Source organism: Hetaerina americana, unplaced genomic scaffold (assembly GCF_022747635.1).
Source record: "Hetaerina americana unplaced genomic scaffold, ioHetAmer1.1.p SCAF_104, whole genome shotgun sequence".
NCBI lineage: Eukaryota > Metazoa > Arthropoda > Insecta > Odonata > Calopterygidae > Hetaerina > Hetaerina americana.
Genome location: NW_027286115.1, coordinates 1162263 through 1180658, shown reverse-complemented (window position 1 = coordinate 1180658; position 18396 = coordinate 1162263).

Genomic DNA, 18396 nt, shown 5'->3' with positions numbered 1-18396 from the left:
AGAACACTCCGGTCGTGCAAGTTACAAAGGCATGTAAAGAGACTTGTAGATTTCAGGAGGGCGCCAAGGATGTTATAACAAATATCCTTTAGAGGCGGATGGTGCCACAGTCTCACGGTTGAGGAATCTCTTGGATGTCAACATATTTCAAAACTAATGCAATCAAACGCCCAGAATCCCGTAGGTCTGTGGACCTTAGATATTTAATGGAATAGCTGCAGCTGACGGTAAATTACCTTAAATCTCCAGTGGATTTCGATGCACTAGGAATCTAATTCATGTCTTAAACAAGCCAACATGCGCTATAATATGTAAAAAACATATCAAATATTTGTTTACGTCTATCGGGTTTGTACATTAACCATCCGGAGTTAGGTATTTTTTTTAGCTGTACCTTTAGTCTTTTTTACAAAGTAACGCTTGTAAAAACTGATACAGTGTCCCGAGTATTTTTTTCTAATATAAGGGTAATTAGAAAACTTCTCGGAATGGAATAGAAATAAATGACCTACCTCAGCGAAACATTTTTATTTTTCATTGTAGTCTCCCTACACGATACACTAATGCAACTAAGTCCAGCGATGCTCCAATATTTTGATTCCATCTCGATGATTAGATTGCCTCAGGCCTACAAAATACCCGACTACTTTCACTGTTAGTTCTTTGTTTGAAGAAAATCTATGCCCACCTAGGAAAATTTTGAGTTTAAGAAGAGATGGAAATCTGATGGAGGCAAACCAAGCGAATAAGGCGGGTGTGGCGACAATGCGTATCATAGTTGACGTATTTTTTCCGTGGCAACAACACTTGTGTGTGCGCATGTATTGTCTTGATAAAAAATGACTTTCGTCTTTCTTTTATATCTTATGGTCATAACCTGGTTGCCTCATCTCCTTCAAAGTATAATCCACAGTGATCAATTCTGATGTAGGCTTGATAGGTGAGAGTTGACCTTAACTGATAAAATATTAACGTAGAGTGAAATTCGCATATTCAGATTAGTAATAATGGCATTCGTACGTTTCTTTCAATGTTTCACCTATTGTTTTACGCACAAATCTAGGTCCTTAAATGTCAAATGTCTTGGGTAAGGATTTTGGTTGGTAGACATGTCTTCATAAACGAACCCCGACCCTATTTTCTATAAACTCAGGGTTCAGCAAAATCGAACGCCACAACCAAACTTGGCTATACATGCAGTTCTAATTATATATGACACAAGCCATTATTTTTCTACTGCTTTACCCGTGGAAACAGCAAACGCTCCGTTTCCCGGACCCTCGTAACATCCCCTCGTGAAGATAACCCGCGGGGGTGGGATTACAGTCCCTGGGGAGAAAAGGACGGACTTGTTTTTCGATTCGTTATGGGTTGGGACGTTAGGAAAAGGGGTCTTCCACACGCTCGCTGTTTTCCTTCGGCTAATGACGAAATACTCTGTTATTTACTTTATCTGTGACGCTGGCACTAATTGCGCTCCTACACTTGTTATGGGAGCGTGAATGAAGGGGTAACATTTTACGGATTTCCTCATTGGCCTACCACCCCTCGCATAACCTAACTCCCTTACATTTACCACATTCTCCCCGTTAGTTGAAATAAACAAGGGAGATGGGCGAGGGGGAGCCCGGGATAGCGTTCGCAATGGGATCGCAATTATCATTTGCGAGGAAACGTTTCTTTCTCTTGCTCGCCCTATCCCTCGCGGTCGTTATTTTCAAATGCAAATCGTTCCGACCCCTTTTTCACCCCCCTCATCGCCCCTTTCCACCCATTCCTCCTCCATCTCCTCCCCTTCAGCTTCCTAATTGCGTGGAAATGTTCCCCCTGGACGAGAACAAGCTTTCTTTTCTCCAGGCTCGCCAACTTTGAAAAATATATCCCCTTTCCTTCCGCCATCAACCTTACCCCTCCTCCCCGGACTTTCTCTTCTCCCTCCCCCCATTACTTTCCTCCCTCCCATTCTCTCCCCCTAACCATTCCTCCTCCTCCACCGACTCGGCCTTCATGGGTGGAAGCCCGCGGCGCAGTTTTTTGCATGATGCCTGTGCCCTTTTTCTGGAATTTCCTGTGGACCGATGCGCTTTGCACTGCCTCACACGCGACGGTTCTCATTTTGATGAGAGTTCCCGAAAACGATCAGGAGACACTTTGATTCGGATCACCATATTTTGGAATCCGTTCAATATTTACAGTGATTAAAATCAAAGTTTGGCCATTTGGATTAAGATAAAGTGACTTGACGAATAATCATTGCATGATGATTTGAGCAAAAACGCTTTTTTTAATTACTAATTTATAATTTTAATAATTAATTTTATATAATTTAATTATTAATGGCTTTATTATGTTGTGTTTTTCATGATTCTGAGTGTGTGAAAATGTGTATATTTAGTGCATTGATTTTCAGTTTGAAACCTTATAAGTTGTTTTGGAAATTGGGTAAATAATTTGAAGTTAACCTGAGTTACTATTCGTACGATTTGGGAAACTTTGATGGCGTGTCCAGTATTTTCACATTTTATTTTTATAATTGATTCCTAAGTTATTCCCTTCATAGGGAATATTTCTCCGGCCATACGCCAAAAGAGTGAGAGTTGTAGACGTTCAGTTGACTAGGCACGAATCAGTATGCACTCCTTAAATAGGAGTACTGTAATTGCTTTTACTTTTATTCATCTACGGTGACCGATTATAGATTCTCGATAGATCCATCAGTAGTTCTTATTGTAGGATCTCTACTATTTTTACCGCAAGCAAAGATGGAAAATGGGCTGTATGTTCAAAGAATGTCAAGAATTTTCAAAGAATCGTCAAAGAAGTTTTTTCAGTCACACTTTTCCTCAGATTATTCGGCTGTTTTCTCACGAGGGAATTTTTAACCCGCATGCCACATACGTTCTCCTATTTACATCACAATCAGTTCTAACCTCCTTTTATGTCCTCTCAGTAATATTTATACGTAATTTCTTAAGATTTGAGATAACTTAATATTTTTTTGCAAAATTTGTGTGTGTGAATAGGTTGAACCTCTTTTTTTATTGATTCCAGGGATTCTTTCTAAACCCACATATTTCACGACAATCGTTCCATGTGCTATATTCCGCATTTCGTTCCTCAATAGAATATCCTTTGGTTGTGCTTGAGCATTAAAAGATAGACTTTTATGGACGCGTCCCGGTGTAATACTCGCCGAATATAATGGCTTTAAAAGAGTATTAACATGAGATAAGAACCGATATATTTTCGTTCTCCCTTACCCCTATCCCATTTGCCCGGAATGTAATATCGAATAAGGTAATATCAATCAGACTTATCTATTTGCAATTTTTTTCAATAACCTTGCCTTCTCGCAGATTAACGACACTCGTTCCCGAGCGATTACGATTGTCCCGCAGTCGTCCATAGCAGCGTGAGTCGGATGGACCATCTGCGGTCCTTTCCCTGTCCTGCTCCATCCCTCCTCTCATCCGCTCCCTTCCGTAACTTGATTGCTCAGCATTCGATCACGCTCCGCTCACTTCGCCTTTCACCCTGTCCAGAACCTCCTACCTCCACCCTTCTCCTACTCCTCCCCCCACAGCGGGAAGCAATTGCCAGCACCGCTTTGAGAGCGCATCGTCTTCCCGCGACCAACTCTGCCACCACCACGTCCCCTCTTTCATATTTCCGCAGGACTACAAGCTATCAGGCGCAATTGGATTTTATGTGACCAACAGCAATAAGAATTCACAGGAAAAGAATAAATACGTCACAGGCATATGCAGCGTGTTAATGGTAATCTACTGTAAGAATCACGAGAATCACTTACAGAAAAAAACGATTCAAGTGTTTAAAAAATAACGCACGTCGGACAGAGTGAGAATAATTAATTCGCCTCGAGATCGCTTCATTATAAATGGCCCCATACACACGATAGTGAAATCCAAGACCAATAAAATCCTACCAAGCAAAAACACCATCGAATTCTAATGTACTCGGCTCAACTCTATGAAACTCAATGATGTATTTGAAAAATTAGTGATGTTTACATTTCGGTAAAAACCATTTGTGTTGGAAAAAATCAGTGGTAACAATAAAGTTTATATTTTTCAAATTTCAACAATAATATCCATGGAAATTGATCTTTAAGGTTTGATTCAAGATTCAACCCTTGACTACTTACTAAATAATGCAATTTAAGGCAAAAGGAAAAAATTTAATTGGTTAAAAAATTCTTTCTGGTCATGTTTAGTGCATGTGTTTAGGGTACAGGAATATCCTATATGTTGCTCACCAATGATGTTTCCAATAATAAAGATGCATTTAACTTTTTAGTAGAAAAAAGTGCCTTACTGCGTTCTAAGAGCCTTGTTAGTCAATTCAATTAAAGCATCATGATGCTAACAGAAGTCTCGATCTAACTATCTCAAATGTTAGAAGGACGTCATTCAAACATTTTATAGACTCTAAATCCCAAGTAAGCAGACGATGCTTGGACGAGTATTTAAATATCTCACTCGCTTAAGGAGCAAGACTTTACCACAGCTCCGTAGGCAACAGGGATAAGAACTACTTGGGCATCCACGAAAATCGGATTTGCGTCGAGAACTTGCTAATACGCTTGTCTTTTCAACTGATATTTCCAGCACTTTTCTATAACTGAGGTGTCCTGATCTTTCCACGTCACACCACATTTCACATGAATAAATAATTTCGCCGCAAATTATGAAGGAGAGTTTTTCTAGTATTATTAGTTTAATCTATTTCATAATATGGATTCAATTAACAAAATACTTCCTGAACTTTATGGATTATAATGGATAAATATTCCAGCTAGAATTTGTTTCAGGTTTATCTTCTTATGCAGTAATAAGCTCGATATAGTTTATATATGTACCCAATTTAAGAACTAAACTTTTATTTTTGATTATGTTAAACAGCGATTAATGTTTATGACATATATTTTATAGTTTATTATGTAAAAATACAAAGATTTAACTACTATGAGCAAAATAATTACGCTGTATAAATATGCTAGCAATCATAATGCAACAAAAATATTAATAGTTAAAGAATTAATATAAATATCTATGTTATTCCTGTATTACAGTTAAAATAGAATTAATTAGGTGTTCAATTGCATCGGTGAGCTACGCCATTTCTGGCACTAATTAATTCACTTCCAACTTTTCAGAAAACAGATTTTTCCTCAAAAAATATTTCTTATTCCTCTTTCAGCTGATGGACTCTCAACAAAACTTTTCCTCTTAACAGCCAATGAACTTCTGTACGAAACGTAAATGATTTATAGACATTTCATCAAATTCTAAAGAAACTGCGGGAGATGCCGCAACAGTAACTTTTAACGGAGTCATCCGCTAATATGCATTTCAATGCAACAATTTCAGAGCGTACAAATCATTCGCCTTGACTAGGCGAATGATTTTTACACTCTGAAATTGTTGCATTGAGAGACATTTCATCATTTAAAACTGAAAAGTAACGCGATTGAAGAGGTTAAAATTTAGTCAAGTACCCAGTTTATATAATTTCATTATGTACAATGCATACATTCGTGAATATCGGTGAATTCTCACCATTGTGCTTTTTTTAACGGTTAGGTGACTCTAAGAAAAGAAATACACGCATGGGAAATGAACATGTGCAGAAGCGAAAATGGCTTATTTTTAATATCCTCACATTTACTTTTGGAAAATAACCGTTTAGCTCATTTTTTCAAAATTTAACTAAGCAAATTATTTTATGTGGAATATTGATAAAGGTTTTGTCACCTGGAGATATTGCATCCACCTGCTTGCCATATAAAGTCATTAGATCAAAATCTAATTCGCGTTCGGAAGATCCTCCTTATTTAGATAAAAGAATCCTTCCTATTCATTTCCCTGTGTACAATTCTCTAGAGTGCCCATCTATGAATCATAAAAACAAAAAAAGCGATTGCGGAGACTGTTTCACCCAATTTGGATCAGCAGGAATCCGCCCGGAAACTTCGATCGATGTGTAGGAAATGGAAATTCGGTCCAAGTTTCGCGGGATGCTTACTCGATTACTGATGCGTTTGGTCGACCTTCTTCCAATGCCAGGTTCATCCACGCTTCGTTGGGAATTTATTAGTCGTCTATGATAACCGTAGCGGAGAAAATGTAGGCAATCGCTCATTAGCAGTCATCCGCTATCCGAAATTATTACATAATTACTCAAACTAAACCGTGAAACCCTGGTCGAGAATGGACTTCGTTTTCATTCCGTTTGTGCAATCATTGAGTGCGATCACTAGAACACTGCAGGTACCCGGAATAATTTCGATGGTACTTTTAAGATTAGTACACAACTCAAACGGGTTTCCCAGATAGAGTAACTGCGACGCTCCTTCGGCTTCAAAGGGCATCCAGATGATTAGTTAACCTATTTGACCCTTCAACAGTATTTGTTCGGCCTTTGTAAACGAGCATATTTAGATAGTTGGGCGTTTGTCTACTCCTCAATTACTAAAAAACTATCGCCTAAATTGACTGGAAACACTTAAAAGAAGAACAATATATTGCGTGATCAACCAAAAAGCAAATTTTTACTCTTGTGCTAAGAGTCTCAATATAATGTTATATTGTCGACGTGTCATACCGACGTATTCATGTTAGTTGGCGTTTCTGTGGTTAATTTAAACGAATAATTCAACTTTTAATACTCTCCCTTTCGCTTTACTGCTCTTTGATTATTCGTGTACGCATATTCCACCAACCTAATACCTTTATTAACACTATCTAAATTGCGGAAACTGCTCTTTCCCATCGCACCTGAGGTAATAGAAATTTTCAAATTTTTCTTTCAATTTTACCTTTAGGATAATTAGAAGCTGCGGTAATTATAATTCGTACTGGAAACCGTATTGCTATTACTGCGCGGTTATCTACATGTACTTCTAGTAGTCGGGTTATTCCTAATTCCGATTCATTTGTTGGGATTATGTATGAGTCAAATTCGATTTGATTTAAGTCTGAATTCTCATAACTTCAGTATTATTGATGCCCGATTGTTTTTACTGTGATAGATGGTTCTCTTAATTCGTCTATTAGGTATAGAAGTCGTAGAAATGGTAAAGTAATTATGATTTGAACTAATACAGGTAGAACTGATTAGGCATTTTCTTTTTTAGTTTATGCTAAAGTTTTCGGTTTACTTGCTTATTTCAAGTTTATTTCAAGTATCAAGTATCCTACTATCGCGTTAATGGCCACTAGGATCATTTTAGTACAATTATGAAAATTGATTATCTGTTCTAATATAGATGATACTGATTTTTGGAATCTTAGTTGTGCTCAAGTTGCCATCATTATAACCAATAATAGTCTGCCATTATACCATTCCTCAAAAAGAATTTCATACTTCTACAATATTTCATGCACAAGAAACCTAGGTTTCAAGTGATTTTTTTTGGGAATTAGATTTTTGTTTGCAAACTAATGTTATCGTATGTTAGTAATTGCTTCCTCATATTTGAAAACCCATGTAAAATGTAAATATTGCGTATACTATGAATCGATTTATTTGTCGGTATTTTGAATTTCTCAGAATAAATTTTAGCATACTTATGCGTCATATTTAAGCCATGCATAATGCAGAAATGTTCAGTGTAAATAACATTCGCCTATTTCACCTTATGATTTTTACAGTTTGAAATTATTGCATTGCTGCTAGCATTCGTGGAACACTCTGTTAAACGTTAACGTCAAGGTATTTCCTGGATTTTCTTTTGATTAAAAAACATAATGATGCAGAAATATTATTCGTTCTCCCAAAAAACGAATATGATATCCGCCATTATGTAAAATTTGTTATAATATCAATTTACCAGCAACTATCAAGTTTTGATCAAGAGAGATTTTATAATTTATAAGAAACTCCAGTTGAAATCACGTAGTTTCTAAAACTGAAGTCTCGGAACTAGTCCGAAATAAGGTTAAGAGAACATTTTAAAAATTGATATGAAATTAAGATCGCATGAAAACTGTAAAGTCGCATCATATATATTTACGAGTTATGCACGAGTGATTATCGCATTACTTTCATCGCTCTTTGTTTACGCATGAACCAAGGTGACATGGCGACTCGCACTGCCACGGCCCAACCTCCTTAAACTTCTTACATCGTGTTGTGCCACTGCCTTGCTCAAGTGCGGATAGGGTTTACTTCTTATTTTATTTGAGACGATGGGTTTCATCATCTACATGGATACCTAAAGTGCAAAAATATTGGCTAAAAGAGACTGTAATTGCTCTGGCCGGAGTGCCCTTAATTAACAGCGCATTCCATCGCTAACCCTCTCGAGCCCCCAAAAAACCCTTACCCCTGTATACGCTCGCGATCCTCCAGCCCTTCCCCCGCCATCTCCCTCAAACGCAACCTCGTCTCCGCTCCCTCCCCCCCTCCTGAACACTCTCGAACATTCTTCACCTGATTGGATCCAAATGCCTGCGCCCCGTCGGAGGAGGGGGGTTCGATGGATTGGCGCCAGGGGTACTCCTCGTGAGTGAGGAGAACGGCGGTAATTCCGAATCCCTCCCCGCCCATTCACTTCTTGCCGCTGTTGTTGTGCCTTGATCCCCCGTACAGCGTCACTTCGTTCCTCTCCGGACGGGGATGAGAAAGTGCGGGTGAATACCCTCAGAAACGGGTGACTTTAAGAGGGCATACATTGATGTGGAACTTGAAGTGCTTTCACACACACAGTTGCTTCGAGAATTAAATAAGATCGAACAAAAACATTCGAAATAGCCATTACTTATATTTTATTCCATTACTTGTAGAAATTGATGTATTTTAATGTTCACCTATCGGTAGGTAAGCGATGGCACGCTGAGAATTGGAGAATTGACATTTAATGATTCACAAACACTTCAGCCTATATTGCAAAGCGTCGAATTGGGTCGAAATTCACGCTTATCGTGGAACGAACAAGTTTCGCTTCCATTAAATAATTATGGGCACCTACTCATTAAACATTACGTATGCTGCGTCATTTATATTAATATATTTTACTAAAGATATATGCAATTAATAATTTATATATATACATTTACACACACACACACATACATATATATATATATATATATATATATATATATATATATATATATATATATATATATATATATATACTATAAACGCAGTAATCAACCCGAAGGTCGGTTTGGTAGGTGATGGGAGAGTTCACCCAGTACTAAGCCCGACGGCGTGTGAGATTCACACATCAGAGTAGGGGGGCCAGTTCCTTTCCGGTTGCCGGTTATGGTTTCCCAGGAAGATCTGGTACCCGAAAAATCACATAGCTTCGGTGGAGCTGCAGGTGCCCAGAGACTTGCCTGAGGATCAAACTTGGAACCTTCCGTACCGTACATTGTTGGACCCTAGTCCAACACTCCTTTTACCACCTGGACTCCTGCGACTCACATAAATATATATAGTATATTTCTCTATGCATTCCTTTTTGACGAAGATTTTTAAAGCCGTTTGATAGGGTAAATTTTGTAAACTGAGGGTAATATTGCGGAAAATTAGAGTAGATGGAGGGAAAGAAGGAATTATTCGTGTCCTCTACTTTGGAGTGTTTGAATGGGTAAGTTTAAACGCTCTGCCTTGTCACACCTCGTCTTTACTTTTATCACCTCTTTGGTCCACAAGTCCACATGTAATTGGGCAAGATAGGTGCGAGCGGACTCTCTGGCAAGAAAGTGAACCAAAATAGCGCTGTCCGTCCGAACGTGCCATAGCTAGAGTGTCCGCGATTATAGTTCGCAATTGGTGAATGCGGTAAGATGTACGTGTTTGTAGTTGTACTTTGCCATGACCCTGGTCACATTGGTTCTCATTTCCTTCACTTCTCCTTCTCTTATATCTAATTCTGTTTCCCCCTTTCTCGGAAGGCCTGCTCCCATAAACCTCCTTTCCTGAGATCTGCACCATTAGTCTTGATAAAAGGAACACAGTGTCGCTAGTATCATACTATCTCAGCTAAACCTATTTTTAAAATTATAACCTCCCTTAATGTCTCAATTCGAGAGTAAGTGTATATTCCCTTTCCGCCTCCTCCTCTTTTTACTTCTTCAGATCCATTCTCTTGAAACGAACTGTTTCACAGACTCAGGTTTGAAGGCACCGTAACATGCATGAGACTACTCAGGTGTGTGTGGTGGATGGAGAGTCAGCGAAGGGTGGGAGAGCGCGAGAGGGATAAGAGTTATAAAAAATAGCACTCTGGGCACCTTCAGCTCCACCCAAGCTATGTAATTATTCGGGTATGTATTTGTGTGTGTCTATGTGTAAACAGGTACAACAGAAAATTAGGTTTCTGACATATTTCACTTAATGCCAAAAATTGTTTTGTCATTATTCTCACTCCTAATTTAATTTTTTATTCATATAACAGTTCTTTTTTCTCAATACGCTCATATAATGTGACTATTGCTGAGATAAAAATAATTAAATTTATCTATTTTGCCTGCCAAATCGTAATTCAAATAAAATATTTAGGTTTTTTAAGTTTGAAATCTAATTTTTATTTGAAACAAAGTATAATTAACTGATCTTTATTCAGAAATTACTCTATTTTTTGCCACATATTTTAACTTCATGCCTCTTTTTATAGCCCACCTGATTTCATGTTATTTCCTCTGTGGTTTGTTATATATTTTTGAGCGTAAATTTTGCGTGATCGTTTGTTTAGGGCGAATCCCCAATATTTGCCATACTATCTTTTCTCCTACATCAAAAAATAATATGCCACATTGCTTTTGAGGAACACATTGGCTCGGTATAAACGTCCATGTGATGGTTCATGGAGGTAAAATCATGTTCCACTGAAAACGAAAAGTAATTACGGTTTTTCCTAACGTGAGCAGTAGCATCCGGTAAATTTGCTCGTATGTACTCAAAGCGGTCCATAAAATGAGTTCATTAAATATAGGTTTTTAAAAAGGGTAAACTTGATTAATTTGGATTACTGTAAGGTTTTATTGTTATGCGCTTGTTAATCGAGTTTGCATGGGTAGTTCATATTTTTTTTAAGTTCAACAGACCGTTTTAGAATTCAGTAAAACAAACATCAAATGGCAAATAAAATGAGAAAATAAAATATAAGGTTGAAGTCATCTTTTCCATTTTATGGAAAATTCATGGATGGAATGCACAATTTCTTTACTAAAATGAAAAACCGTTTATCGTTGTTCAAATATTTTTTCTCGGTGAATGTATGACACTGATTGTAGCAAAGTAGATCACGGAGTTCAATATTATGTGGCTACGGTATTGAAGGATAAAAGCTTTGAGTCTTTACTAACATGTATAACGAGAATAACATCTGATCGTCAAATGTCGAAGGGCCTCAATTCTGTCAAATATTTTTCACCGTTTCCACTGCTAAGAGATACTTTTGCAAGAGAGTCTTCTTTAATAATGTTGATAATTGTTATCACCTAAGACATTGCCATTATTAATAGTTTGCAATGTTGAAAAATCTTTTTGAATTATAAATATAATAAAGACTTCAGTGATGAGCTCACTAATTACAATTTATAATGAATAAGAATAACTTCAGTTGTGATTTGGGGAAATTTTCATAATACTTCGAGTACTTTTTCTTTTAGGCTGGACCAATTCTATAGGATACACATCTATCGTACAGTTTTCCTATAAAATACACAAAATAAAGGCATACATATTGATCATGTTCTTCTAAACAAAAACTATTTTGGTTTACCTATATTTATTAACAATGATATTTAAGTCTGAAAATGTTTGAATGTTTCCTAAAATTGCATTTCCGTAATGGCATTACGATATTTTTCATTGAAATATATTGCTAAAGAACACTTGGCCTGAGTTTAGTAGTACGAAAATTAATATAGCCCAAATTAAGTTTCAAAGCTCCGTCCATATCAGTTTGCATGATTTACAGCATAATTAGTCGTTGTTTTAATACGGGATTTAGAGTTCAATGAACACACTTTCGGTCTTCATCGAGTCTCTGATAAACTTTGACGAAGATATCTCTTTCTTATAAATGCCAATCCAGTTTAAATGAAGCATAAGCTACATATATGTGACGATAAATAATTTAATATACTTGACAACATTAAATTATAACAACCCCACCTCCGACAAATGTATATTTTAACTTTCTTCAAATTAGCAATGGGTGTTGCAGTCACAGTAATTTCTGGTTTGAATATTCACTAGTGGCGAATGTTCCATTTGCCATTATGAATAATATTACCAATATTCAGGCAACATTGGTAGTAAAAAAAGGGCATAGTTTAGGGTAAATTTTAGATATTCATGGATATATTTCATCGCATTAATGCATTAGTTTTTTGATGCTTTTATCTTCTCTTGCAAATGTGAATTAACGTCTCACTCCTTGCAATTGAAGTGGATTTGTCTTGTTTCTAAGTTTTACGGCGGTACTAGCGTGGGTCAAGAGCCGAGAGGGTATCTCTTAATGGAGTAAGTAGACCATCGGGGTGCTGCTTCTCATTCCCCATAAACTCCCCGATCACTTCACGACCCCTATGGTTTAGTGCAGGGGTAGTGGTACCTGCGGTTTGCCAAGCACTTCACTCCCGCGGAAGCATCGCGAGGCAACAGCTTACTTCGCGTTATAGCCTCGTGTTACTAGTTGCTTGGAGTAATTCATAAGGTTACAATTCGTTTGGTATAGATTTATCCACCGCAATTTTAATTTGACTACCTTTTCGATTTTTTCAATAAAACGTCTGGCTGAATGTCTAATTTCCCAGGTATTAACATGATTCGACATTTATCAGTTTTGGAAAACATTTTTTTTTAAATCGCGACTAATGGTCAAATGAGTGGCTGGTTAAGGATAGGATGGTATCAACTTAAAGCCGAATATACCGGTATATTTTGAAAATATCATAAGAGCATTGGTGGTACAGCTTCAAACATAATTTTAATTAGCTTAAGAGACAGGCCAAGTTGTATTCATCGAAAGTTTTAATAACTGCTCTTTTCAATTTAGTTTGCTTGTATTTTCCTTTCAAAATGATGTGGTCAACACGGGTTTTTATTGGAAATGTTCAGTAATGAAGTTAAAAGTAAAAGTTTATGAATAAAAAGCTGCTAACAAAATGAAGGAATAACTTCATTTTTTAGAAAAATGTGAGTCAAAAGATTATTTTAAAGTTTTGGTTTCCTTGAAAATTCGCCGGGACACACATTACTAAGTTTAGATTATGATTTATAAAATTTGTTGTTTTACTGCTGATCTCGTCCTAAGGGAAAAATGTCCTCATAATAATTTGGCGATTTCTTAACTTGTTTTCAGACTTAAAATGAAAGCTGTTCTTTATTTCCGAGAACCTATGGACAAATATAAATTTAAAAGATATATATATATATATATATATACACACATATACCTGTACATGTGCAATATAATACATACATATGTATGCATGTGTATATATACATATATATGTATATATATATATATGTGTGCGTGTGTATGTATATACACACATGTATATGCCTATACACGGACTTAATTTTTTGCCTTTTTATTTTCATGAAATGCACTTTAACCGCGCTTGTTTTTTCTCATTTTACAAATTCCCCGGAGATTAGGTAAGAAATTAGCCCGAAAACACGCCGGAATCCGATAAATCAATTAAAGGAAACTGATCTCCCCCTCGCTTCAGGCCATTTGCGGCCCGTGGCCGGCCATCAACGGGTATAAAAGGGTTTTGTGTGCTCGGGTTGTGGAATGGGGAAGGGAGGAACCTTCTCCCTCCCAGGACGCCATATTTGATTGCGGCAGTTTCGATTGGTGGGAGGGTGTTTGGGGGGGGAGGGGGTGGGTAGCAAAACCTTCCTGGTAATGGAGGCGCAACGGATAACGCGGGGAGGTTGGTGTGTAGCCATGGAAAAGCTGGCCTTCAGCACCCTCCGGAACCATTCCCACCCCTCCGCCAAAACACCTTCCCTTCCCCGTGCTCGGTAGCGCGGCACACAAATTTATCCCACCCCAACACCAGCGTCAGAGAAGACCATGGGTACACATAATGCACGCACCCTTCCCATAACCCCCTTCGTTCTCCACGGACGAAAACCCTCTTTCGTGTCCCCGGAAATATCGGTACTTCTCCACCGCCCCCTTCTCTCCCCCAGCGTCTCACAAAACCCCTTTCCCACACACCTCGAAATTTAACCCGAAAGACCTTTGGCGGGATAATAGGAGAGGGAGATGGAGAGAGAGGGAGATGGAGGTGGCTAGATTCGTGGGCATCTTTAAAAGCATTTTCATACTGTTTCTCACTCGCACACGAGTGGAATGGGTTTTGAAACAATGGGATTTTTTTGTGTGCTTCAACTGGTCTATCGTTTTCTTTTATAGCTGAGCCCTCGTTTAATAATTTTATCCACTCCCCTTCCTCCCTCGCCCCCCTCCAATGTGTATTGAGGGAGGAAGTGGATTGACTTTTCCTTCGTCTCATGAAAATATAATTGGTTACAAAAGTAAATATGAATCCCGTTTTTGAATAATGCAACCACAGAGGGACGAAAGTGAAAGCATAAATTATAATTTGATACAATATATATAAAATCTGCGAATATAATGAATCATTGAATAAAAATTGAAAGGTGCATAGGAAACGCAAGGGAAATATTATATCTCTACAAAGGGAAGGCCATTCTTTGTTGCCTTATTATAAAACTAGGGGTTGTAATGAATTTAATTACATGCGTTTATTCCAATATTAATGCCAGCAATGTCAATGTTTTGCAAGCACTCATATTTAATGGTATGAATATCTGTCTCATAATATTCCATGCGAGTAATTAAAATTAATCACGCAAACGATCGAAATTAAAACCAGAAATTTTTGCTGCGGCACAATTTCTCATCCATTTTTATTAAATTTTGTGTCTATATTTATGCACATGTATTAATACATTCTTGCAATTATTATGCATTATTCATTTATAATTAATTGCCAGAGCGTATTTGAATGTAGAGATATATTATCACAGTTCATGCCTAAATTTAGCCTAGGAAACCGCCGCGATTCTCCTACCAAGACCCTAATTTTATAGAGACAGTATCTGTCTATTTACAAGGAACAGTACCCACTGGGATATGAAAACACACACTAGTTGTGTATAGTATTTAAATGTTGGCAGATTATAAGTTGGTACCTCATTTTTACCTCATTAACCTATCTTTGGCGTTTTGCTATTTCTTTGAGAGTCTGATTTCTGGCTTCGGTGAGACCTCAGTCTAGATTTATTATTTATTCCACGTAATCGCAATGACCCTACGTTTGGATGGTAATAATGCAATCACCAGCTATTTGGAACTCTTGTTTATTATCTTAAGTCAACTTTCACCTTGCTGGACACCTTTTACGCACTTACGGGATCAAAAACACGCTACCTGCTAACGCTTCGTGCATAATATGGATCATTCCTCAGCTCAGGAGAATTGATTCAATGACGTTGCTGGTTGAAACTAACTAGTTCTATGTATTTCTTTTTGTGGACAAGTTTTATTCATAACTATAAGTAAAACAAATTCGTTGAGAAAGACCAAAGTGTAAAAAAAATTAAAGTTATAAGATCTTTGAAAGATGAGATATCTATGTATATTAAACATGATAAATAAGGAGCATCAACCAAAGCAGGGAATAGTTGATTTAGAAAATTTATTGAGCCAAAACGGTCAGGGCTGTAGGGACATGAGAAGAAGAATTACCATAGGCAAAGAAATACGTACAAGAAAGAAAGAGTTACCTACAGAAACGTTGACTAAGGATGTTGAGAAAAGGCTTTCTGAAACTTTGATATGTAGCGCAGTGTTGTACGGCACGGAAACATGGTTATTGCAGCTAGATGATAGGCTTATGTTGAAGGCTTTTTAACCGTGGGTATGGAGAAGGATGGAAAAGATTAAACGGACGGAGAGATGAAATATTTGGTATGATAGGTTAGTGGGAGAAATTCTAAGGGGATAAGAAAATTGGATACAGTACAGAAATGGAGGCAGAAAGTATCGTATGCGGAATTGAAGAGAAGTTAATCTTGGTGACTGGCGTCAAGTCTTGTAGGCGAAGCTTAGAGATTTAATGGCAATTAGCCATTGTACCCGTCCAAAACCTTAATCTTAAACGGTAAATTACCCTACTGCTAACAATATATGGGCATTCAGCTCGAGGTTTATGCTAAGGATTCATGGAACGACCTCTTCGTGAACGAGTCGCCAGGGGGAATGACTCGCCGCGAAAGCTGCGGCGCTAAAAAACGAGAGTCGTAATCAATGAAGGCGCCTCCTTCTTTCCCCTGACTTCCGATTCCCCACCCCTCCCTTTGGCTTCCTCCCCCTCTCCCCCTCAACCCCAGGAGACGACTCTTATGAAGCCGACCATTTCCCCGTTTCTAGTACTCTCCGTCGGCCCATACACTAAACGAAGATGGACCACTTCCCCCACCTCACTCCCCCAATGCGTCTCCGTAACGGCGCGTGCATAAGAACGACTCCCTGGACGAATGTTTCCGCCCTGCTTCCGCTCTCCTACCTTTTCACCCATTCCCTTTTCTTTCGTACTGGACTCGAAGCTTCCCCAATCTCTCCCCGGCACCCCGCTCTGTTCATCCCGGTTAGGAATACTCGAAATTTGCGAGTCGGCCGACATGTGACGGACTCCAGCATATGTAAATTGCTTGAAAGATTTCAGGCCAGGCATGATAAAAATTTTGGAGCGAAAGACTTTATTAAAAATAAAAACCTTGGGCAATCAACCTGGAGGTTGGTTTAATGGGTAAGGGTTCAAATCCCCGCGTTCTAAATCCTATGCGGCTGATGAAATTCACGTATTAATAGGGGGTTCAGTAATTCCATTCCCTGTGATGCCTGTTTTTTAATAAAAAGATCTATCATATAAAAATTACACCGTTTGAGTGAAGTTAAAGGTATCATTCACATACACACCCCGGTATAATCATCAAAGAACCTCTTGGAAAACTATCGAAACGCTACCTACAGGTATATATATATACAATTATTACAGGGCAACCTCAAATAATTTAACAACGTGCCGATTTATAAAAAGAAGTGATCAACCCGAAAATTGTTTCAATAGATGATGTTGAAACTTCCCTCTTACTAAACCAAAAGGAGCCGGGATTCTAAAAATCAAATACCACGGCAAAGGGGCAAGTTCTTTTCCCTGTGACACCTTGGATTTCCCAGAAAGATCTGCTCCTCGATAAATTACTAAGCCTGAGTGAAACTGTATGTATGTATATATTCATTAAAACATAAAAACACGCCAAATGGAGAACATATAGTATATTCACATATGGATATAGGTATAAGGAAAAAGGGATAGGAACACATTTAATACGTAGATGAAAGGATGCAGGTCACCAAAGGAAAGAAATTTCTTGGCCAGGACTTGAACCACGAATCTTTGACTTGCCGGGTCAGTACTCTTAACATTTAAGCTGCCGAGGAAACTTGATTGACGCCGAATTTTATGCGATCATGTGCCCCGGTTCTTTGGCCAAGAGATGTACGGGAGCTATTTCACCCACTAAAGGAAAAATGGACGAGGGCCCAAGAGGAAAGAAATCTTAATGTTATAAATGAATATATATATATACATATATATATATACATACGAGGGTCATCCGGAAAGTAGTACCCGTTCGTGCCGCATGAAGTGCTGACGACGCGAGTAGCCGCTGGACGAGGTCAGATAGCTTCAGTGGCTTGTCTGCCTTCTCTGAGCCAAGTTGCGTGACGCTAGCATTGCCTGTGTTGTTTCTGTGATTGTTTACAATGTTTAAAAAAATTGAGAACGCCGCCAGTTGTGAAGTGAGGGCAGTGATTAAATTCCTCAATGCAAGAAACGTTCGCCCATGTGATATTCATCGCCAATTAAAGGAGGTGTATGGAGACAATGTAATGGACGAGTCGTCTGTTCGGCGGTGGTGTCGCAACTTCAACATGGGGAGGGGGAACACACACGACGATGAGCGTTCGGAGAGACCGTCTGTCATTACAGACCAACTGGTGAGCTCAGTTGACGAATTCGTGAGGAACGATCGGCGCGTCACAATTGATGACATCTGTGAGCATTTTCCCAATGTTTCTCGAACAATTGTTCATGAAATTGTTAAACACCATCTGCATTATGCAAAAATTTGTGCAAGATGGGTCCCTCGCGTATCTCAATGAGCTGGCGGCGAAGGACTATGCAGCAGGAATAGAGAAACTTGTCACACGTTATGACAAATGCCTTAATTTGCTTGGAGATTATGTTGAGAAGTAGTTTAAAGTATCTCGTATATATATATATATATATATATATATATATA